Genomic DNA, 25095 nt, shown 5'->3' with positions numbered 1-25095 from the left:
GCTTTTTTTTGTGACTGGCTGTATCCCAAGTTGCTGAATATTTAACATAGAAAGTTACATTACAGTTAATTTCTGAACTGTTAAAAATGACAGGAAAGTGACAATGTGAAAATGGCTTATTTTCTCAATAGACCTGTACTCTATATGTATTGTGCTTACTTTTCTTCTGAAATTAAGCACTGCCTTTTTGTTTGTGTTTATTGTTCACTATTGTTGACTCTGTTGGCTTTATAGGGCTACGGGAGAGTGAGTTAGAATCTTTTCTAGTTAACACATCAACAGAATTGCTAAATTACAGCTGAAAATCATTATTATTGATAATGTCAATGCCAGAAGGAATGCAGCTAGACTTTCTAATCACAGGCTGAGTTTACCTGGTGACAGTTACGAAATAACATTTTACTTGTGAGTTGACCAGAAAAAATATGGAAATAAATGAGAGAAAACAAATATGGAATCCCAAAAAGCCATTTTTACGGTTGGTATTCAAGGCATAACAGGCTGGCTAGAAAACAAAAATTCTGTTTTGTGAAAAATTTTGAGGTTTGGACACCTGCTTCTGTTCTGATATGAACAAAGCCTTTTGAAATTTGAGATTGAGGGAGAGAGACCACCTCAGAATAGTCAATAACCCAATGGTTAGTGGATGTGGGGGGAGATAGATTCCAAGTCCCTGCTTCAAATCAGGCAGAAAAGAAATTTGAACCGGGTTTCCCACATCCCAGTGTGTGCCTTAACTCAGCGGCTCCCTAGCTTTTTACTAAGGCAACCCACCAACTTAATTTTGTCTGCCTGCCTGTCTGTTTATTTAACAACCTTTTCAAGGTCTAAATACAGAGTGGGAGCAAAATCATAGGCAGCTTTATAATCATCTTTATCCTCCCCCACTAGTGTGCTACCTCCTCCTTCTCTAGAACTTCCCCTCTCTTCCCAGGATTTCCCTTCAGCGCCAGACATGTAACCCATCTACAACCTGGTCATAATCCACCTTTTGGAAGATACTACCCTAATCACTAGGCTACTCTGGGAAATTCCATTCTGGACCTGACACAAGTTTTGGTGAAACTGATGAATTTCCACAAAAAGTTTTGATTTTGATGACTTAGAATTTCTCGATGGAAAACTTTCATCAAAGGTGCAATCAACTAAAATTACCTTTTCAATGAAGTAACATCAGTCTAGCAAAACCCATAATAAATATTTTAACTTAGGTCTCAATTTAGCTTTTAAATAGGATCTAAGATCCAATGAAGCACACATGCATTACTGTTAAACAGAAGATAATGATAATGACCCAGAACAAGATCAATATTTAGTATTTTTGCCTCAGTGGAATTGAAAATTATTACTGTATTTTGTAATTAAGAATAATTATACATAGAATATCCTTTACAAATTTCTCCTTGATAAATTTGTGCTTTTGATCCATTTGCATTACAGATTTCTGGATTGTCTGTGTCCAGCTGGAGTAAAACCTTTGTATTAGATTCAGAAAACAAATTGCTCCTGAGTGAGGAAAGACAAGAAGGTAAGTCAAAACATCCCAGTGTCTCAGGTTGTATTGATATTCATAAATTGCAGTAAAGATGAATAAATGTCTAACTGATATGGTAGTAGCAGTACTGCAAAATTATAAAAGGCCAATCTGTACTTTATCTCTGTACCATACTTTAATCCATTACCAGTAATCTCTGCTGCTAGATCAGTGATTATGCCTTAATTTGTTACATTAACAATATTGGGTCCAATCCAGAGTTGGTGTATATCAGCCTGTGCCTGTTTACACCAGCTGAGGATTTGGTCATGTCTTTTTTTTTTCTTTCTTTTTCCACCCTTTCTTTTTTTCTCATTCTACTTCCTATCTCCTGGCCCTCTGACATATTTACAGAGCTTGAGAAAAGACATAATTAACAAGTAAATTTCAATATTGAATGTAGTTATCGTGATTGTATCTTGTGTTCTGAATATAATCCACAGTGGGGTATTTATGCTATACCATGGTAAATACTTGTTTTTAATTGGTGCCTACTCTAGTTTAATATTTTGGTAGTTTCAGCAGCAGCTATGATCTTTAATAAACTCCATTAAAAAGCATTTGAGTTATAGTAAGTATGATATGTTAAATGTCTATGTCCACCTGGAAGTGTTTGTGTTAGGCAGCAGTCTTATTTCCGGCAAGTCTTGATCCTTCTGAGGAACACTTACATGGAAACCATAGTGGAACTGAATTGTACCTGGTTATTTTTTTCTCTCGTTATAGCTCAGTGAGTTTTCTCAATGGTAACCAACATCTAGTAATTTAAAGCTTGTGAACCTTGAAAAAAGGGTTTGTTTAAAACCATATTCTGGGGCTTTTCCACCAAATGGAAAGTGTGTTCTACTAGGGAATGACAAAAGATTTTAGAACAGAGTATCTGATAAGCATTCTGCTCATTAATGTTTGTACAGTAGTCTGCCTTAAAGATCTACAGTCTCCTGGAGCAAATCATTCAGAATTCAACTGCACACTTCAAGTTTAATGTGTTGAGCTCTTTGAGTTTCCCTACCTCCTCCTGATTGATGGTTTGTTTCTTCTTCTAATACAAAATTCAGCAAAAATTCCCACCGTGAAAAGGGTCTTTTAATTATGAAACACCAGCATGTGGGAATGATTCAATTTACACATCAGAAAAGTTCAGTTACTTGACCATAATTTATTTTGGTGCTGATCATTCATGGACCACAAATTCTTTTTTATGGGGGGAAACCAATACAAAACAAAACTGGAAAAAGATTTAAAAGGTGCATCACTCTGTCACCATAATAATAGACATTTTGTTACACATTTGCCCATTTCTGTGTTTCTACTCCTGTTGTGAGATTTAATTTAAGTGTATAAAGTAGGTTCTGAACAACACAGTTTTCCCCTTGAATCTGATGTAGATCCAGTATGGTAAGAAAAGCTAGGGGTGTCTAGCTCATGGAACTGTGAAGATAAGAGAGAGTTGCAAAATAAGATAATTGGGGTTTAAATGTTGCACACAACACCACGGATTGCTTGGGGTTTCTGTAATATCCCTCTCAGGCACTTACTTTTATTTTTCCCCATGGGGGCCTAAGAGAAAAGTGATAACATAGGCCTTAAAAAAAAAAAACACCCTGAGTAATTAATCAAAACTGAAATAAAGCTCTGGGAGGAATGGATGAGTTGTGTACACATCCTGCATGCAGTATAAGACTCCTTTATTGTTTTGTATTCAGAATGTAGTAAAGCTTAAGACTTACCCTGCTTAAGATAAAGCAGGTTTTAATGATTTACAAATACAAATTTCATCTGTGGAGTAAATTTACCCTCGTATTTAAACACAACATAGAGAACATAGGGCCAGTAGAAATACCCATAATAAATTTGTATCAAGATAATCAGTGTTTTAAATACAATTATTTTATGCTACCCTTCCCTCCTTTTAATTTTCAATCAGCCATGCACCGTATACCTCGTGCACCTTGAGAAAAGTAGTATGCAACAATTAAACTAGATTTGTGTTTTTAGGTAAATTGTCAGTGCAGGGAATTAGATGCACAACTCTTAGTATTGCTAATAGGAGTTTGCATAGTTTTAGGCACTCTAAGCTGAAAAGGTAATCACTTGTGTTGGCTTTCTGTTATAAAAATGAAACTCAATGTACATACAAAAGCAATACTCTGGTCTAATGAAGTACATTGTTGATGATTTTCCTTCATTTTTTCTAGCATTTGGTCTAGTCTCTGTTTTTCACCTCAGAAAAACAGCTTTCTGTGGCTATCACTATAGTAAAGCATGTCAACCTTCTTTTGTCTGATAAGTATCCTCTTTTCATATTCTTCTCATCAATTGTTTGAAAGACACCCTCTCTTACACTACATTTAAACTTTAACAGCTAATGTATAAATTTGAATGTTTTAGTGCTCCTGTGAGAGACATACTGAAATAACTTTTCATAGCATCTATACATTTTGTTGGTTGTTACCCAGTTGTTACCCATCAACCCAGGCAGTTCCCTTTATAAGGTTTAGGAGTGGGAACAGAAATAGAGCTAACACATAGCTACAACATATGCCAACATGACATTTTCTCATCTTACCAACATAGTATAAGTTTGCCTCTATATCAGGTGGACTTCACAAGTTGTTCCATGTTGTACCATGTTGTACCATGTTGCTCTAAAATTCTCATCAGCAACAAGAAATAACATAGGGCATATGATGGTAGTAGTAATAGGGCTCAATCAATAGGATAACTTAATGGGACTTTTCTATATGTATTTCTGATGGTTTGATGGCTTTCAGGCAAAAAGCCAAATTAAGGTTAAAATGTACCTGTCAGTTCTATCCAATAGCTAATTTTACTAATTCCTCGAGATCCCAGTATGAGAAAGGAAGCTTGAATATTCTTCTTTCCTAATATATTATTCTAATTTATGAAAAGAGTACTTGCATTCAACAGTTAAATCATTTTGTTCGTATGTCACATACTAAGTCACCCTGCATTCTGATCTTAAAGATGAACTTTTGGCTTCCCGTGTCCTGATGCAAAAATAATAGCTATCCACCCAACTTTCGTTTTTTATACAACAATTCATTTTATTCTCTTTTATCTCCAACATCAACACACCTAATTGCACAAACACTCAACTTCAAATGAATCTCAGGGTTGTTTTTTTAAAAACTATTCTAATACTAAGTACAATTTTGTAGTCTCATCAAACCAATCAGCTAGAGGTCCTGAAGATGCAGCTCCTTCTTATTGTTTCTTTGGTATGTCTATCACTTCATTACCAATCAAGCCCAGTGCTTTTTCTTCAGATTATATCTGTATTCTTAGAATTCTAAGCAGGTCACAGCATTTCTGTGTATGCTGGGGCGGCCACTGAAATCCACAAATTTCTTTTACAGAAGATAGGGTTTTCCATTATATGTGTAGTCTCTTTAAACAATTTTAATTCCACATTCTGCCAGTCCATTAATTTGTGGGTGTTTTAGACTGTAAGTAATATGCTCAGAATAAGAGACCCCTGTGTGAAGATCTAAAATTTGTAATAGCAAATTGAAATCCATTGTGATTCCTCAATATTTTTAGATACCCAAATGTGACAAAAAATAGTTTCTGTTTTTAAGATAATCTATTTTGAAGTGGCTTCCTAAAGTTGAGACACTTGCAGTTAGCTTGACTATCCATCAATGACAATCAAATATTGTCTGTTCTCTAGAGTGAAAATTTCACCTAATCATGTTCAATATTCAGTTGAGGTATATACTTAATAGCTGTTTTTTACATATGAGTGGCATATGCAACTGTGTTGCTCAAGCAGTTACCACTATATGTGACACGTGTCACAAATACCTTTGTTCATGCCCAGCTTTCCATTTTTCTTTTTGAGCTTCCTGTTTCAATGTGTACTTCATGAATGCAGTATAAGTTTTTGAGCTTTAATGCGATCACAATACACTTACTTTTAAAAATTCTATCCAACGTAAAGAGCTTATATCTGTAACGTACCTGTTACTTAGCTGTGAATTGATTTTTCCATCCAGAATGTACAGTTTATAATATCTCATCTTCTTCTGCAGAAATTTGCTACTATTCCCCCATGCAACATAACACAGCACCTGAGTACTTTACACTGTTGATGTGGATATCAGTGTTGAATTCCACTTCTGGAAGCTGACTATGATGGGTCTCATTTCAGGTAGCGAGTTAGTGGACAAAGTGTCACATACAAGTAAACAACTTCCTGGAGTGAATTTTATGGTGCAGTCATATTTTTGAAAACTCAATAAGAGCCTTTGAATCCTAGCTGGTGCTTACTGTAGTCTGCCCGTCAGAGCCACAGCAACTATACAGACTGCATGTGCATCTTTCTTTATGATTATTTAACATATTATTCAAAACTTTTCAAAGCCTTTAAACACACATGTGTATTGCTCCACTAAAGTTCCGGGATCAGATTCTCTTCTCCACTCCATCCCCTTTGAACTGTCCTCGTGGCTCAGAGGAAATTGAATCTGGCCTTATTTCCTGAGCAGGGAATTCACTCTGCATGAAGGATTTCTGGACAAGTGTGGAGGTGGTATATCTACTCCTACTTAACTTTCTCCAACAACCCGGGCACAGAAGACATGTTGAGGTTGCAGGGATGTTTAGGGGACAGAGAAAAAGCATGGGTGAAATATGCTGTGCTCTAGCTGTCCTTGCTAGTGGATGGTCCCTTGGGAACTGTTGGCACCTCGCATAGGCTAAAGCAGACCTGCAGGCTGCATTTCTCTGCGGTGGGACCAGAGAGAGAATTAGGGTGCTATAACAAGCTCCCTGACTGCCCCGCCTTGCTACAGTGGCAAGTGGATGTCAGCCACAGCAGATAATCTTTTTAGAGGCAAGGCTTATTTTGTAGTAAACTGTTTATGCATGCTAGCTTAATACCATGAATTGAGATATTTTGTTACCTATAACAACTATAAGACGTGTTTATTCTTCTGTTTCTTATGTATCAGCATCTTACCACTGCAGAAATTGGTAGTCCATTGCATGCTTTCATGACATTTGCTTGCTTCTGCAGTGGAAGTCTTTGTCAGATTGTTCCATAGACATGCAAGTATTGTATTTATTTCAATACCTATGTTCACCATATATGCAATTTGCTTACCATTGGCATTTAATGTGATAGACCAGTCTTTGTCCACCAGTAGCAGCTGCTGTATGGAATCAATGCACAATGTCTCCACACCACACTGGTCACTGGATTTCTTACTGTATGTTCAATTCCACCATACTCACAAAATAATTTAGAGTGTGTGTAATAACGTTTTTGAAACCTTCCTTGCACTTTTCCCTGTGAGCAGTTGTGCTCTCGTGTACAGCCATCACATCTTCCTATTTCAACCTCATGCACAGTTTCTTGACTCTCCTATTCACTAAAGGCCTTCAATTTCAACTTTGCATGTTCCACTGCCTTTTCAGATTTGTATGGCCTTTTCTAAGGTTACCGCACAATTTCTTAGCAAGTTGTTCAGATCTCCTATCCATCACTACCATAACCCACTACCAGCTTTTCACTAAGCACGAAATCTCTCAAGGAGTCCAAAACTGTAAGGCTGCTGGCTCTGGCAATGTTAGGTGGAAAATAAAACTGTTGTAGGTTTCATTTTTCATGGGCACACAATAAACTTCAAACGGCCAGGACCCTCTTTGTATATGTGTAAGGGTAGAAAGTTCTTGAAAATTTCTAGGACTTCTGCACAAGCTACAGCAGTTAATAAGGCCACTTTCCTGGCACTGTTCACTGTGTACGCATCCACTGCAGTCATACATAGCAAGGACCTCTGTTTAAAATGCTTCTGTGACTCCTCTTTATCACTCCCACTTTATTTCAACAGTAATTTCAGGATATCCATCCTTCCTGGCTATTTATATGTGGATCAGATGTCTGAAATTGCAGTGAAAATTCTTCCTAGCTGCTCTCAAGTCTTTCCACTTCTAGTATTATGTGGTGATCATCTCATTGATGGAAAAAGGAATTATATTCAACTACTTAATCATTTTCTTCCCTCTTTACCTACATATATGACACCACAGAAATCGAGCTCTACTCTTAGCTGCAGCCTAAAGTTCTCTGCTCCATTGAGCAGTTGCAGAACCCTGCATTCCATTATAGACCTTTTGACCTGTGCAGCCACTTTCAACATCCTTAAACAAAAATTACAATTACTCTACATATTTTCTGTCTGTCATATGTTACACATTTGGTCAATGTTCAGCTGTTAGATGGTTCCATATCTAGCACTAGATTAACAGATGTATTGCTAGTTCTTTGTTCCTTGATATGACTTGAAAGTACAGACCTAGTTCCTTATTTGCCACACAGACAAGACCCTGCATCGAGCTCTGGCAACCTGCCTGCCAACCATTCTTGGGCTCCTCACAGAAAGTGTCAGTTGGAGATCCTGCTTTGAGCTCCAGCTACCTGCTGATATATCCTGGGTTTGCAGCAGGAGGCACCAATCAGAGACCTTGTGTTAAGCTCCAGCCAGTCACATACTTTGGGAATGATGGGGCTACAGATAATCAGGTGACTAGTTCTGATATGTTCTGGGAAATATTTTAATCCCCATGCCATATTTGCAAAAATGAAAAGTTCCTTGTTGTCATTTACCTTTGTTCTTAGGGTCCATCTCTGTAGTTATTGGTACTCTTTTCCTTTGGGATATTTCTTGAGCTACATACATTACAGGAGAGAGAAAGCTGAGAGATGGTGGGCCAAATCTTGACCCTCTACTTCTGCAGTGCAAAAGCAACTGGAAAGCCATCTTAAACAGTAACTTGGGGATTATTATTTATTATTTGTGTTACTGTAACACCTAGGAGCCCTAACACAGAACCAAAAGACAGTCCTGCTCCAAAGAGCTTAGTCTAAGGCTGGATACAGACAGCAGCTGGATACAGACAGGCAGGAAGTGCAATGAAACAGTGAGGCAGTACTGGTCAGCATGATAGGCGGTGGATTCATTACACCAGGAGCCTAGCCATTGTCAATTGTTTTTGTAGGTAGGAGGGATTTGAAAGAGAATGACCAAGTGGTTTTGCAGATGTTTACAGGGAAGTGTTCCCGAGCCATAGGGCAGCATGGGAGAAAGCACGAAGGTGCTTGTTTGAAAATTTAACAAGTGGGTGATGGAGGTAGGAATTGACTTTTAGATAGGTGTAAGGTGGGGATCCTCCTGTAGTGGGGGGAATTGCCAGGTGGCAGAAAGTCAGCTGAGTAGCTGCTCTTAAACAACTCACTCCTTTTGTCCCATGATGTAGGAGGTGTGGCTGTGCAAAAGAGGACACAGCTAGGAAGCTGCTATGTCCAGACAGCCCGTGGCTTCAGTCATGGCCTCTGAGGGCCCTTTATTGACTGGTGCAATTTACAGTAATTCAACATTCCAAATCCATTTATCTTTGGTAGAAATTTTGTTCAATCAAGGATAATAGAATATGTTTCCGTGTGACCAGAAAAAGCTACTCTCACAGCTAAATTGTAAAGTTTGAACCAAAGGTAGGGAAAAATTCTACAATAAGCATTTTGGGGGATATGCTTTCAAGGGAATAAAAGTTGAGGTTTGCAAGATATTACAGGTATAGCTTAACTGAAAAAGTTGACTGTGATTGAGAGGCATGTTGGGTGTAAATGACTGGATTTTTCATGCTTCAAAAAAATAGAATCTTTTTATTTCTTTTTTCCACATGCCATACATCATTCGATGCCAAAAAAAGCACTTAGCCATTGTTAAGGGGGGAAAAAATCATGAAAGCCAGTCTCATTTTTTCAGCAGAGTAGCAAACTCCCGGCCTAAAAGTAGCCCAACTAATGCTTTAGACAATGCTGCCTGAATGTTGCAGCACAGCTGTTGTAAAATAGTGTTTCAATTATTCTTGAACAGCTCAAGGATGGTCTCATAATGCATACCGTTATCTCTAAGAGTTGCTTATTATTTCCATACTGGAAGTTAAAAACTTTTTTCTGATGTGGTCAATTAAGCGCTCTTTGTGCTCCTTTTTAAGACCAATTTGTGATATATTTTATATTGTGATTTCCTATTTGTGTTCATGTATCCATCTGACCTCAGTAGCCTGGGGGAGATGAGTCTGGAAGCAGAGAAAACAAGAGAGCCTAGAGCAGATACTTCTCATAGTTTTCAGTGAGAACGTAACAATTTTTTTAGCATTCTGTCTTTTTGTTGAAATACCTTAATATCCTCACACTTCATGTACAGTGATGAAAGATCTTTTATTCAAGTGTCAAGTTCCAGTAGATTTGTACTAAGTATAACGGCTCTTTCTAGGAAGGGTGGAGTGTGCAAAATAAAGGCTGGAACAGTTCTTCCCCTTCTATATCAGATTTTGACCTCAAGACCTACCCTAGTGTGGTTTGGAACAGGTTTCAAGAGTCCATTTCCCATCTAATGAAGAGGGACAGCAGGGGGCATTTTCAGCCATTCTGTACTTTATAGTTGATGGCAGCCTGGTGTCATACTGAATTGTCATCCATGTTCTTTGCTCCAATATCAAACATCTACCCATAAGAGTCAGTGCAGTGACTCAGCATGCTAGGGGCTAGCGTACAAATTATATTGCTCACAAGAACCATTGTAGCATTACTGCTAAACTAAGAACTCCTGGCTATAGTGAGCACAGAGTTTAAACATGTCAGGCAAGGTGGTCATTCGCAGGTCTGATTGTCTTTTAATGGGAAAAGAGAAATCAAGAGAAAGGGTCATTTGAATGACATTGAACAATAAAACAGACAGAGCCAGCTGGAAAAAAAAGGGCTATGTATGTCTAGATTTCATTATCCGGAAGTTGTCTAGTGGCAAAAAAGTACCACATTCTGGAGGCAGAGAGGACATTCAGGATGCAGGTTTTGAGTTGAAAATGTAATTCCCTGATTAATGCAGTGTCAAAGACTATTAAAATATTCCCAGATACATGTTGTAGGAATTGCTTTTTTACAATGGTATGGAATTTTACTGGAGCAAATTGTTCATTTGTTCAGATGTAATTTAAGAAGCTCAGGGGTAAATGCTGTTTTTATATTTTGAGAGTTCCCCTCTAAGATCACACTGAGTTTGGGAAAGGCTCCAAAAACCTCACTACCAGTAGAATTTTATAAGCTCTGCATGTGTGACTCTCTTAATGTGTGAAACTGAATGCGAGACTTGAGATGTACTATATGCAGCTCAATTCCAGTTTGTTTTTTAACAAAGCCTTTGACATCTTACATTATGTCACATCCCAATTTAATGTAAAGTGACTTCCTGTGTCCAACAAGAAACACATTTTAAGGAGAATGCCAAGCACTCTGTTATTTTCCTTGCTGTTGAATTGGCAGGCACTTTGCCACATTCTCTATCTTGGGAAGATTATTTGTCAGCAACAGTGCTTGCTCTGCTGGTAAAACAGGCATAGGCTGGTATTCTTCTCATCTGCCCTCTGCATGGCAGGCAGAGGTCGTTATCTATTTAGTCATTGAAACTGAACTTGGTGTAAGCAGCAATGTCAACCCATCTTCCAGAAATATCTAAAATATAGCAAAACTATGCCTAAATCTAGGAGCTCAAAGTGTGATTTTTGAAGACTTGGCAAGTGTTCATATTACACTTAGATAAATAGTCTAATCTCAGCTTTCAATGCTGAGAATTACATGCCATTTCCCTTCAAGCAATAAATGTTCTTTTGTCTATCTAGATTTTGTTGTGTTTTCCACAGGTAATTCCTAACTGTGCTGCTCTGTGCCATTAAAATATTAAAACCTAATCAGTCAGCTGGCAGTAAATGGAAAAAATAGAAATCCATAGCAACGATTAGTAATATCTAAAAGTGGTTTAGGGGTCCTAGTGGGATTCCCACCCCTTTTAACAACAAAGTGCAGAGTGAAAGAATATGCACAGCTTACTTTGTCTTCCTATTTCTTTTGATCTGAAAGAACAATCAGATAAGGCTGATTCTGAAGACAGTTCAGAATGAACAGATTTCAGTTGCCCCCAGTGATAACCATCATTGTCAACAGGAGGCATTCCAGGTACTGACACTAGAGCCTTAAATGTTCAGATGCTGAACATTTTATCTTTTATTTTGAGAACTACTGCTGGGAACTTCCTTTATAGAAAGCAATGGATGATAAGTATTTAGAGGAAGAATGAACCCTTAAGGGGAATAAATCCTGAGCCTCAAGACTGTCACCAGAGGGATAGAATAATGTAAGGTTAAGGTGGGGAATTCCATGCACACAAAAAAGCTGAAGCTGTACAAAGAACGTAATAAATAGTCTAGAATTATGCAAGCTACGAAATACCTTTTTCAAGAAAGGTCACAGGTGAAAAGGAATTTGGGCTCTCTCCCTAATGGAAGTATATTCACATCACAGAACCACTGTTTGTCAAAGCCGACAACCTGTACTCTGCAGATGTTCAGAACTGGAATGTGGAAGGGTGTGGCAAATCAGGATTGAGGGGTCTGGATTGAATTGAGCATAGAAACTTGCCTGATGCGTGGTTCTAACCAGTGCCTTCAGTCCCTCACTTTAATAAGTGTTACTTTTACCCACAAATGTAAGCTTTTCAATTATTAGTTGGCAGTTTGGTATCAAAAATAGTCATAATTAATGTTCTTGGCATCACCTTTTTAATATAAATAGTAATTTTGAATATAAGGTGTAAGTTTTAGCAGTGAGTAATTAACCATTGGAACAAATTACTGAGGTCATGGTAGATTCTCAGTCATTGACCATTTTTAAATCAAGATTGGTTGGCGGTTCTAAAAGGTATGCCCTAGGAATTATTTTGTTTTATTATTTATTTTTGTTATTTATATTTATTTATTTATTTATTATTTGGCTTGTGTTATACAGACTAGATTAACACAACGATCCCTTCTGACCCTGGAATCTATGAATGGAGGGACTCAAATCAATGTGTACTACTTTTGGTTAGAAGTGCAATTATAGTCAGAAAAATGCCTGTAAAAATTACACTTTTCTTATTAACCAACCGGCGTCAAAGAGCGTAAATTTTTCCCACCAGTTTTGACCATGTCTGGAAATGACATTTACTCACACTGGCCCCAATCCAAAGCCCATTGAAGTCATTAGTGGTCCTACAATGGATTTCAGTGGGCTTTTGATCAGTGGGCTGTGACCCAGTTGCGCAGTCCTGTCTCAGACAGAATTCCCACTTGATTTTGGTGAGAGGAGTGGCCAAATCACGAGTTCAGGACTGGTTTTATAGTTTCTGTTTAATTTCTCAAATTTATTTCTGTACGTTGTCTCAAGCCAGCCACAACAAAAATATACTTTGTAAATGTTCAAATGTGTTTTAAATATGCCGGTGCATATTTGTTTACTCATACATATCTTTGTGCATTATTTGAAGCAAAACCATGGAAAGAGACAAATTACTTATAAAAGAAAGAGAGGATGTTTATATGCAATAAAATAAATTAGATACCCAAACTATCAATTTGATCATAAAATCTTCTTGATTTCTAGTTGCTTTTCCTCTGTATTTTTAAGATAAAAATTCATATTAGAAGTAAAATCCAGTGAAATTTTGTCCACTAGATTAATGAAAGGCAAACAAGGGAATAATTTCAGTTTCTTGCTATGATGAAACACAGTAGTTTAGAAGGTAAGAAACTACCTTTCATCTTGATATAAGGCCAAGTAAAAGAATGTGAGGTCCAAGCCTGAGGAAAAATTGTGTGTGTGCATGCATGTCTGATTCCCCTGAATCCTATCTTACCTGTCATCCAGATTTTTGCTATCCTGGTGTGTTAGTGATGTGTCTGAAGGTGTTGATTGTAGCTTCAGGTCTACCCAGAATGTAGCTGTACTCCAGTGGACAAGCCTCAGCAGCTATAGGTGTTGCTTGCAGCCCCACTGAAGTTTTTTGGACTAAGTATTATAAGCAAGCCCTCCCATACTCTCTTTACTATATGTTTCTTAATTACTTCACTTAAAGACAGATGAGACCAAAGTGCAGCTTCCAGGCTAAACATGGCTTATAAAGTTCTGTAATTTTCACCAACTTCCTCATTAATGTAGGAGCAGCCCATTGTCATACACAGTCTTTGTTTTTGTTTACAAGGAGCAGTCAGTATTTTTCAGCAAAATGTTTACCGTTTTACCATTGTATCACTCAGAAAACTGTCTTCAACCAATGCATTGCAATAGAATTCAAACTTGTCTCCTCCCCATTTCATAGCTGCCAAATATTACACAGGCCCATGTGTAAAATTTCCCAGGAGTTAGAGAGGAGCCCATTTCCCATTCAGGATCTTCCTGAACAAAGGGAAGCAGGAGTCTACCAAAAGCAAGTGAGGAGATGGTTGTGGAAAGCAACTGATGACTAGCAACTGGTGGGGAATCGGATGTTGCAGGTAGCCTGGGGAAGCCTAAAAGGGAGGGGACGTCGCAGTGTTGCCAAATCTCCCCAACTTATTGCGAGTCATGCAGTTTTGATCCCCTGCTGCAGGATCAAGAGCTCTTGTCCTATAATTTGGGAATCAGCTGTGGTCATGTTCCTCGCACTCTAGCAGTTACCCCGTTCTCCCTTTCCTGTTACGAACAGCAACCTGCTCACCCCTTCCATGGCTCCAGCAAGTACTTGCTTCCTTGACCCTTTCCTTCCCACTGTCTCAGCCCTCATCGCTTTCTGGTCTTCACAGGCACCTGCTACAGGATCCCTTCCCTGTCCCCTACTCCCAGATCTCTAGAGTTTCTGTTTCCCTGATCCTTTCCATCCTCTCCATTCCCTTCCACTGACAAGGCCTGCACAGTTACTTTCTACCAGGCCCTTTCCCTCCCCATTATAGACTCCATGGCAGATACCTGCTACCCTAAACTCTCTCTGGTACCTGCATTTGCTCCCCTAACCTCCAAGAGGTTTGTCCGCCCCCCGTCCCACCAATTCCTCACCATCCCATCTCCTAAACTGGTCCTCTCCTCTACCTGCCCCACTCATCCTGGGAGTCTGCTCGTACAGCCTGATGGTCTTCATACCCCCTCCCCTCTCCAAACTTCTGAGGGCAACTGGATCCCTTGTGCCTCTCATCCTTTTTCTTTAGGTGGTTATTAATGGGAGCCACTCTCCCCCCAATGCAATGAGGTTCCACTATCGTTAGAGAAGGGGGCCCTCCCCTGTGACAAACCAGGCCAGCCTTGCCAGCTCCCACCCATAAGCTCCTGAACTTTAGATCCAGCTTTCTGAAAATCAGATTTGGAGAAGCCCAACCCTTAGCAGGCTGGGGAATCCCTCTGGGGGTAGCCCATATACAGGCAGAGGAAATCCCCTGACACTGAGAAAAGGCTTTCCCTGGGGCTCTGTCTATCAAAGGCAAGGAGCTGCCTTCCACCCCTTTCCTCCTTAGAGATCAAAGGCTGGGAGGGATGCTGCCTTCCCACTCTGGGAGTGAGGAAGAAAAAGGGGAGGAGGAATTACCTATCTTGGGGAAGGGGAAAGGGATAGGATGAAGGTAAATTTCTCTGCCCCTTCCCACCTCACCTCACTGCCCTGGCTCAGCCCTCCATCCTCCACCTCTTCCCTGGGGTGCACTTTGTTTTGGGGAGCCACTTCAGTACACATCCTCTGCCATGGCTGTACATTGCCTCCCCTGGCAGCTGCTTGTAGCAGTGCTGCCTGGCTAGCTCAGCTTCCACCAACACTTCCTTCTCATTTCCCCATGGTTTCCCTTCCTGCTCTTGGCGCTGCTGCTTCTGAGCAGGAACAAGGCAGAGTTTAGATTCCATCATTTTCCTCTGCATCCCCCAATCCTGAGGGACAGCTTCCAGCAGGAGAGAAGCAGGATATGAGGCAATAGCAGGGCCACAAAAGGTAAGGGGCAATCACTGACTTTTGGGGGAAAGTAAAGTTCTGTGATGCTCCATGCGTGATGTTCTTCATCAGTGAACGAGTCTTTAATGTTCTTCATATGGTTGTCCCCCATCCCCACCCCTGTCCCCAAACAGTGGCAGACCTTTTAGGGGACTTTTATACACTGATGCAAAATGTCCTGCATGGAGCTACACAAACTTCAACAGCTTGAGAACAAGGGTCTGCTATGGCCTGCAAGGGCAAGAGATAGGAACCTGTAGTCCCTGCTCCATAATTGCATAAAGGTAAGAGCTCTTTGCATTATTGTGAAGGCTCCTGCAGCAGGAGTCAAAATCCTCTTCCATTCAATAAATATGCAAGAGTAGGGAGTACTGTGCTAGTCACACATTCACTGGGAGTAGGCAGGGGGAGATCAAAAATCAAAAGGTGGACTAAAAAATCAGGATTTAATCTTTTATAAGAATCTCATGTTTTTTAGATCAGTCTCATGTTTTTTGGGGTCTGATTCGTGATTTTTGAACTGTTGGGGTGGGCAATACTGGATGAAAAAATGCTGAAATCTGGTAAGTACAGACGGAGGTTGAAACCGGGGGACTGCTTAAGCATGGGGACAAGGAAAGGAGTCTGGGTATGCTGACAGAGAAAATAGCTGAGAGCAGCTTTCTTTATAAATGATTGCAAAGTTTTTGAAGGATTTTTGTTGTTGTTGTTGTTCTGGTTTACCACTTAGAACCTTTCACTTATGTATCCTTCTGTGAATTTCCTACACCAGTGTCAAATGTATTCTAGAAACATTGTATTATATAAATAGATATAGATAAAGGATGTGGGTGTAATGAACTAGCAATACTGCTCAGAAACCCTTGAGATGGTTGCCAGTGTTGACATTATGCATTTCTTCAAGGGCACTGAAGTTGTATATTCATGAACACTATTACTAGAATGTGGCATCTCAGTCATGTATCTTCAAAAAATAATTTTCTAATAAAAAAATAAAACACAATAGGCCAATTTCAAAGGAGTTACACCAGAGATGAATTTGGTTCATTGTAGTTTTCTGTGTAGATCCACGTGTAGGCATTTCAGAAAATACTCTGCATGCTTACAGAGTGCAGATATTCTGCAAGTATCTTAATATGGGTGGTATAGAACATAAACTTTTCAGTCTGATTTGTGACTGTGAAGCACATATTAAATATGCGGACACTTGAATGGTATTCCAACCATAATGTGTATCTGCTCTTAAACAAGCACAATGCAATTCTTAGCGAACCAGACCCTTCAGAATTTTGACAGGATTAGTGTATGTTGGGCAAATAAGCATGACCATTGCTTTGGTGTATTCTACTGCTATCCAACATGCACCATTAGATAATTTGAGATTGAAACTATAATGTGGGATTGTAAAACTAGAGAGCTCCATTTGGAAACAAAAAAGCTGATTTAGAAATGAGATATTGTCCCCATATATTTTCCATTAAAAGTCTCTCTGTATTTCACGTAGCAAGTTTGTGTCAATTATACTGATCTAAAATCCCACCTTACTGGATTTTTTCATGCCAATTGAAATACCTATGCATGGTATTACTTTTGTATAGAAAGTTATACAGTGTTGGCAGAGTCTGTAGTCCTTTCATGACAAGGCAGTACAAAAACCTTTCTTTCCATGTCTACCAAAGATATCACTGGGGTTAAATGACAGTGCTCTCCTAGCTATTTATCTGTCACAGAGAACTGTAAATTGCAGCCTGTCTCCAGGATAGTGTTTAGACACATTCTGAGATTAATGGTTTTGCATAGAAACTTTGGGTTCCAAGTGATTTTGAGATGAGCTCCATCAAGAATATCCTTCCAATCTGAACTCAGCTGAAGTGCTTTGCAAAGTTTTGCATTCTTAGCTACATTTCAGTGCAACTGGTAAGGGCTGGACAGTATCTGCTGAAAAAATAAAATGGTTTCCATTATTTTACCTAGATTAAATAAAGATTTGTGTCCTCTAGCTTAATTTCTTGACAGACTCCTTGTTGATGGTGCTAGGGTTTAACTATATTTCCTAAAACAATAAGAGATCTTATTTACTTGTCATGATTTAACATTTTCAAACAGCCTTTTTTTTCCCTCTTAAAAGAAGCAGAACTCAAGAGGAATTATTATATAAAAAATGAATGATCAGAAAGAAAAGTGTTATTAAGTAGTTTGAGTGACAGGGGAAAACATTTCAGTTTAATTATGTACTGTTTCATTTATTTTCCAGAACTCTAATGTATATTGGTGCACCACAATAATCTAATAGATAGTGTGCTGCAGAAATTCTAACGTTAGCTGGATATAGGTGATAATCTATCAATTGTGTATTAATTATTTTGATTACTTCAGAATTCCCAGGTTTAGAATGTCCCAAGATCAAGTCCAGTATTATTAAAACTGTTCAGTGGGGAACCCCAATGGGCACAGTTGCAACACACACACTTAGGACAACCCTTCTGTATTTGTAATAGTTTTATTAATACAGTTTACATGGTCACCACACTCTGACCCAGAAAGGTAGATAGACCAGAATGTACATCTGAACTTCCAAATACTCACACCATTCCTTGCAGAACAATCTGAAATGTTAGTTATTATCTTCCTCATCACCATAACCTTTCTCATCACCATTGCCAGTAGCCATCATCCTAGCCTCCCCAGGGCTACATCTCTCCTTCCCTAAGCACACAATCTGGGATACAATTTTTATAATATGTTATGCTAACACCACTATGCTTCTTGTATATTCAGTAGGGGTTTCTCCCATCTTCCTTACTTGTATTTCTTCACCCTACTAACACTGGGTTGCCCTTATCTTTTATGTTAGTATATTAATGATTTTCACTTATTACCGTATATGTCAGTTGGTTGATAAGGCAAGTTCGCGGTTAAGCATTTGCCAACATTTCTTCCTAAAATATCCAAGCCTAATGTCAGTTCAATTTTTTGCAGTTACCTGGTATCATTTTTTATAAACTTCCTCCTTAAACTCATCTTTCCCAGTTCTCCAGAACTCAGGGTGACTGTCAGGTCATCTATCTGTGCCAAAGTTTATAGATCTCAAAGCCTTAAGCTTTAGCCTAACTGCTTAAGCTAATACCTTACAGTATGAAGGCCTGTGGGCTCATGGCTTCACTTATGCCTATGCCTTACCCAGCAAATAGCTATACCTATAGGCTACATGAGAAATTTTGAAAGACAAAACTTTGATTAAGAAAAAAAGTATTAAATAAATGCAACATTTAACTGCCGCAGAACATACAATGATGCCTTTTGTTAGCATATACTATATTTGCCCCTAAACAAAGGTGTAGTAAACCCACCTATCAGGATTATTAAGTAGCTTTCAACATTGACTGCATTGCAAATTGTATAAATACAATAACCTATGAGGCACACACAGGCACACACTACTACAATAATGAGCGTGATGTGAGCCCCGATATGATTGGCTAGATAGTAGTATAAGGTAGTGGCACTGGCTTTCAAGCAGTCTGTGTTTGATACAAGGTTTCCTCTTGTTATGGAATATAAAGGCTGAAAGAGACAAGCTGTGAATGGTTACACAGAGCAGTCATTATGAGTGCTCAGATATAGCTTTTTCACCCTAGAAGAGGAGTTCTCAGACTTTTCCCCCTTCTAAGGTGGAACTAATTTTAAGAGCTGTCTTGTGGGTTCTGGCCCTCCTATTTGCAATTTTATGGACCACTTCTCCCATTTCTGTTCATGCTACATCAGGGTGGCAACCATTGTGATTGCTGACATGAAAAAGTATTATTAGGGAAGTGTATATGTATTTCAGCTGTCTTCTAATGCAGTTTAGCAGCTGGAAGTGAAGAGAAGTTAGACCATATGACCAGCCAGCTCACTGCAAATGTTCCACTAATGGTCCATGAACAGTAATTTGATAACTTCTCTCCTTCAAACTCTTCAGTTCTTATAAAAGCCTAATTAGAGGTTTTGTGTTTGTTTTGTTTTGACTGGGAAACCTGTGCTGTGATAAGTTAGTTCTGATGGATACTTTTTCCTCTTTAGAACTGGATATTCTACGTATACTTCCAAATGCTGAGCTGGTAGTTTTCTAATCAAATGTAAACCTTTAGGTCAATAGTGTCTCGTATGTTCACTGTAGTATTTGTATTTGGCCTTGTGTTTCAAATGTTTATTTAGCAATTAGTTTCACTTATCAGGTAAAAGGGCCATGATAAAATTATTTCTGTCCAAAATCTAGTCTTTTCTTAAAAAAAAAAAAAAATACATTTTCATAAACTTAATATTTATAGAAGTCATCCTCTTGATTTGTTTTTCAAAATCCAGTATAAATAGGTTTTTTCTGGAATCTAAAGTTTCCTTACAATGCTTGTAACTAAAATATTGCTTTATTCTGAAACCTGTAAGTGCAACTGATTATAAATAAAAATGAAATTGACTAGTCTATTAAATTGTCAAATTTATTTCAGGCATAATATTTTAAGTTGTTTATTCCAACACAGCTAAGGAATTTCTTTTTAACACTGATGTCAGGATTTGAAACAAAATAAAATACAAATATAGTGATCTATTCTACATGTGATTAATACAGGGCAGTTGGTGAAGCCAGCAGTTGTACCTAATGCAGAGCATGGTAGGATTTGGTTGACCAGCCTTGTACTTCTGAAGAAGAAAATAAGCACAGCACACAACATACAAGTAGAGAAATAAAGTTAATGTTCTTAGGTTTTTTAAAATAATTTGAAGTTATCTTAAACAGACATGATACAAAATAATTCCTTCCTCAGGTAGCTCCTATTAAATGGGGACATGGGAAAATTATTTTAGAGTTCAAAAGATCTTCCACTCCATCATAGTCTGAGAGCAGAGATTTTTGTCTCTCCAAACACATATACAGGTTTGCTGTGTGAAATAGTCTCTTCCACCCCATTTCTGAGAAAATTCCAAGCTAAGCTTATGTAGTTTTTGTTTGTTCTATCAGCAAATTTGCCTTGAAATACCAGGAAAGTATATAATTATTTTTACATTTTAAAACACTATGGGTTTTTGTATTCAGTTTTACCAAAAACAAATCATGGTCATTGAAAGGTATAAAAGAAAAAAGACAATTGTCTGACAGTGCTGTTCAGAGTGTTTACCTTTTTGATTTAACTTCGGGATAACAGTAGTTTTGCTAGATATATATTATTACTTGTCCACCATGAAAGATAAACGAAATTTTTTATGCACCAATGTTTCCAGGAGATCCTTTTATCCCATGCATGGTTTTAATTCTCTCCACTCTTTCTAACAACTTTAATTAACCCTATGTTTCTGCTTTAATAAGATCGGAGGAGTGCTGAACCTTTGTTTCTTCCACAGACTTCAAAGGTAGTTCAGGTGCTTGCCACCTCTCAATATTAATCTCTCAGCTTGGTTTTTCATGAGTTCCAGTTATCTGTTGAAGATAACAGGGTTTTTTTGGCCAACCCAGCAGTGAGGTATTCAGTGTTGTCCAATCCACAAAGTAAGTCGTATTTAGGATTTACAGTTTATATAGCTTTTTCAAACTCATGTATCTCATTTCCCACTTTGAAAATTGTCACCATCTTCCAATGTGATCAGTAGAAGGGGGACCCTTATAACACTGAAGTCAATTTAACTCTGTACAGGTTCTAGGGATCTCCCCACCCCAATGAGATTGCAGGATTTAAGAAGCAAAAGCGTCAGGTCTGCTTCCATATACTCCTCTAGTGCCTTAATTGTTCAGAGAAGTGTGTTTAGACACATCTTTGCAGAGTTAGTATCTTCTGGCCCATGCTCACAAAGGCCAGACATTGCATCCTCTTATTTTTAATATAGGAGAAAAAGGAAACATTTTATAATAAGATTAACCATTTTGTTAAAATATTTTAAATTTTGCCATTTTTGGTACAGTTTAAAAATGGTTTGCATAGCTGTATCAGAAACTATAGCATGTCAAATCACATACTGTCAGTAGAGTCTTGAAGGATTAAGAATGAAGCTTAAAGAACATTGTCAAACTTTTACATACCCAAAAGTTCATCCTCCATGAAAATATCGGGGGGGGGGGGGTGTAATTGTTTTTTTGTATGTGCTATGACCCCAAAAATTCTAATACAGATAAAATATCAGCTGGGCAACCTTTTCACATGAACTCCATTCCTTCTTTGTGACTGCAGATGTGAATTTCTAAATCTTTAACTGCCCACTCCACTCGTGTGAGCAAGCAGAGTATTTAAATTTACAGGTATACTGTTCTAAAGTGTTCAGTGAATAGAACTCTTGTGCAGTCCATTACACGAATGGGGCAGGCAAACAGAATAAAATGACAGTACCACTTTCATGTATGTATCCCTAAAGCAAAGCAAAATTACCATGTTGGCACTGCCTATAACTGTGAATTAACTTGATATTGTGAGTCTGCATTACAAATTTAACATGAGATAAACAGAGAAGTGTTAATTTAGATATAATTATTCTGTGGAAATAAGCAATTTAAAACCATGCACCCTTGCATAGTATATAGCTGCCAGTTTAAACGTGCATGGTAGAATGAATGATGCAAATAGACTAACACAACACAATATAATTTCTTTTTGCTGAGTGTCCTGCATATGAAGCATCATTAAATGCTCTACAGAGAGAGAGCTAGAATAGAAATAGTGTGGTTTTCTGAATTGAGTACAGCGACTCTTGTGCTAGTTTGATAGGAGAATGACACAAAAATAAGTGTAAAGCAAAAGCTGAACTGTAAAAATGCTAAAATGTGAAAATATTCTTAGTGTGAAGGGAGGAGGAAAGGATTCAGTGATGGGGACTAGACTTAGTTAGACATACCCTAAAGCCAAAAAGGTGATTTTTTAAAAAAATAAATTACATGAAGAGACAGTTATTTAGTCCAAGATTTAAAAAAAAAAAAATAGGAACCTACAATTAAGCTCCTAAATCCATATGCAGACACTTAAATAAGTGACTTGATATTAAAAAGTGCTGAGCACTCAATAGCTTCCACTGAATCAGCACTTTTAAAAATCAGGCCACCTATTTAGGTACCTGAATATGGCTATATAAGCCTAAACTTAGGCTCCTGTTTTTGAAAATCTTGACCTTAGTAGATGGGCAAGATAGAATTCTATACAGATGAAGCAGCAAAAGGGTAACTGTGGTAGGAAGGGGAGTGAAGCAAGACACAGCTTTAGGATAGCTTTTTCTAAAAGACATGCTCTCGGAATTATTTTGAGGAAGTTCTATGACGTGTGTTGTACGGGAGGTCAGACTATATGATCACAATGGAGCCAGAGCCAGGGGCGACCTATTCACCACAGGAGACCTAGGAAGAGATATGGTCAAAGGGACCTGGTTTAACAGATTTATCAGATAAAAAAGATGGGTAGAAGGCCATGATTTGTGGAGTACAAAATCTCAGAAGCCTGATAACAGGGCCATAAGTAATAAGATATGAAGTCTTTGTCATGGTATGTAGGGACTTAGAGAAGATGGGGAACAGGGTCCAGAGTTGTGTGAAAGAGGGATCTGGAAGAGATGGGATATTATAGTGCTGCAGGTGCACCACTATAGTCAAGGTTGCATCATGACATCTTTTTAAAGGTCAAATTTCTAAGTCCTCTAAAATTGACATGTTTAGACCACGTCTCCACTACAACATTTTGTCGATCTAACTAACTTACATGGCATACAGCCACTGCAGTTATGAAATCGCTTGTATGTATGCATACCTAGCTTCTTGCATCAGCGGTGCACGTCCTCCCCAGGACCGCTTGTATCGATTGTACTGTCAGTGTGAGGCATTGTGGGACAACTCCTAAAATCAAACAGTCAATGTAATCAGCGCAGTGTCTACACAGACGTTGTGTTGACCTAATTACATCGACTGTGACTCTATGCTGCTAAGAGAGGTGGTGTTACTAAATTGGGATTGAGATGCACTTACATTGGCAGGAGCCAAACTTAAGTGAAGACACTTCCACAGTTAGGTTGACCCAAGACAGCTTATGTCGACCTAACCACGTAGTGTAGACCAGCCCTGAGTCAGATTTCTTTGGAATTTGGTGTGCCTCAGGAAGTGCAGGCTAGGATTAGTGACTCAAATTTGGAGTCATTTGGGTTTGGGATTTTGGAGATGTAAACTCTGAAACGGAAAAAAAACATTTTTTAAAAAGTGCTTCAGTGGGTTTTCTTTTTGTGCAGAGCAAGAGATCAAACCATTGACATGATGCCGATTAAAGTAGTCTCAATCTGTTGAGGTTGACTCAAGATAGCGTATGGCATCCACTATATCTTTGGGGGACCCAAACTGAGAACAGTATTTAAGAAAATGTACCTTTTTACAGTTCACGTGCGCCAATACAGAAAAATGGTTAGCGAGTTTCCATTCCCACCATATGATATGCTTTAAACTTAACTTTGTAAATGCTCCAAAACCCAAATGGTTACTCAGATTGCTTTGAAATTTGGTGATCCTCAAGGGTTTTGGGGTAGTTTTAGTGATCTAAATTTGGGGTAATTTGACCAAGGGGATCCTGAGTTACAGGCTCCTCTCCAAAAAAAAATCCTCTATCCTTCTGCTGCCTTGTACTGTTAAACTGAGAGTTAGTAATGACTGGATAAATCACAGACCATTTTATGGATGTGAACTCACCCTACCATTAACATAACTAAGGATAAGTTAATCAATTCACAAGCCCCCATCTAAGACAAAAGGGATTTTGGACTTTGTGGCAGCTTTACTTTGCAGGGGAATGTAATCAAAGTATTTGAGGGGGGAAATTAAACATGTGAATGTTTCTTGGGAGACCTATTAAGGAGCAGAAAAGTAGGAATAAGGGGGAGAAGGGTTGGGACTGCAGCGAGGGAAGAGGAGTTATGGGGATTGTGGATGGGGTAAAACAGAGGTGGTTGGTAGGGGTGGCAAGACAGCTTGGAGGCTCAAGTGAGAGAAGCATAGCACCCCCTCAGCTCCACCAATACAGCCCAACCTCCTGCATCCCATAGCTCTGCCAGTGCACCCCAGCCTTCCTACATTCCCCAAAAGCCTTTGGGAAAAATGTGAATGCTTCTGGGAGATGGTGTGACTAGGGGGAAATGGAATGGAATAATAGGGGGTGTCGAGCTGCCTGGAATGGCTCAGGAGCATAAGTACCAACCAAGGCAGACTATTAAGAAGCAGAGCACAATCCATAAACAGGTTGTGAGTTCTGTATTTAGATTTCAGCAACCAAGTTTCAAGGGCTGTAACAACCGTAACAGGGTGTCACAGACAGTTCCCTTGGGCACTCCAGTCTATCTTGCCACCCAGGCAATCTTGCCTTTGTGATAGATGGTCCCTCATACCAAAAATCACAACAATATTCAGATTATTCCCAGTCCCAAAGAACTAGTCACCTACTCCAGGTCAAGTGCACTTTAGATCCTATACCAAAGACAATGCTTGTAGCCAATCCTATAAAAATTAACTGAAGATTTATTAACTAAGAAAAAGAAATGAGTTATTTACATGGTTAAAGCAGGTAAACATGCACACACAAATGAGTTAGGGCTTGTCTTCATAAAGCACTGCAACGATGCAGCTACTGGTGAAGATGCTACTATACTGACAAAAGAGCTTCTCCCATCAGCGTAGTTAATCCACCCTCCCAAGAGGCAGTAGCTGTGTTGATGGGAGAAGCTCTC

The 25095-nt window shown here is 38.7% G+C and overlaps 1 long non-coding RNA gene across 1 annotated transcript in view; it reads left to right on the top strand.

Annotated features, from left to right (window-relative positions):
- Window positions 1–25095, top strand: part of LOC137155434 (uncharacterized) — a 64761-nt gene that overhangs the window by 21509 nt on the left and 18157 nt on the right. Inside the window, exon 2 of the long non-coding RNA XR_010920459.1 lies at window positions 1441–1528. This is a non-coding gene — a long non-coding RNA (uncharacterized lncRNA). The remainder of the gene's footprint in view (window positions 1–1440; window positions 1529–25095) is intronic.

This window comes from Emydura macquarii, unplaced genomic scaffold (genome assembly GCF_026122565.2).
Source record: "Emydura macquarii macquarii isolate MOO-44397 ecotype Brisbane River unplaced genomic scaffold, CSIRO-AGI_Emac_v2 contig_1363, whole genome shotgun sequence".
NCBI classification, from domain to species: Eukaryota; Metazoa; Chordata; order Testudines; family Chelidae; genus Emydura; species Emydura macquarii.
This window is presented reverse-complemented; position numbering and strand designations above follow the sequence as displayed.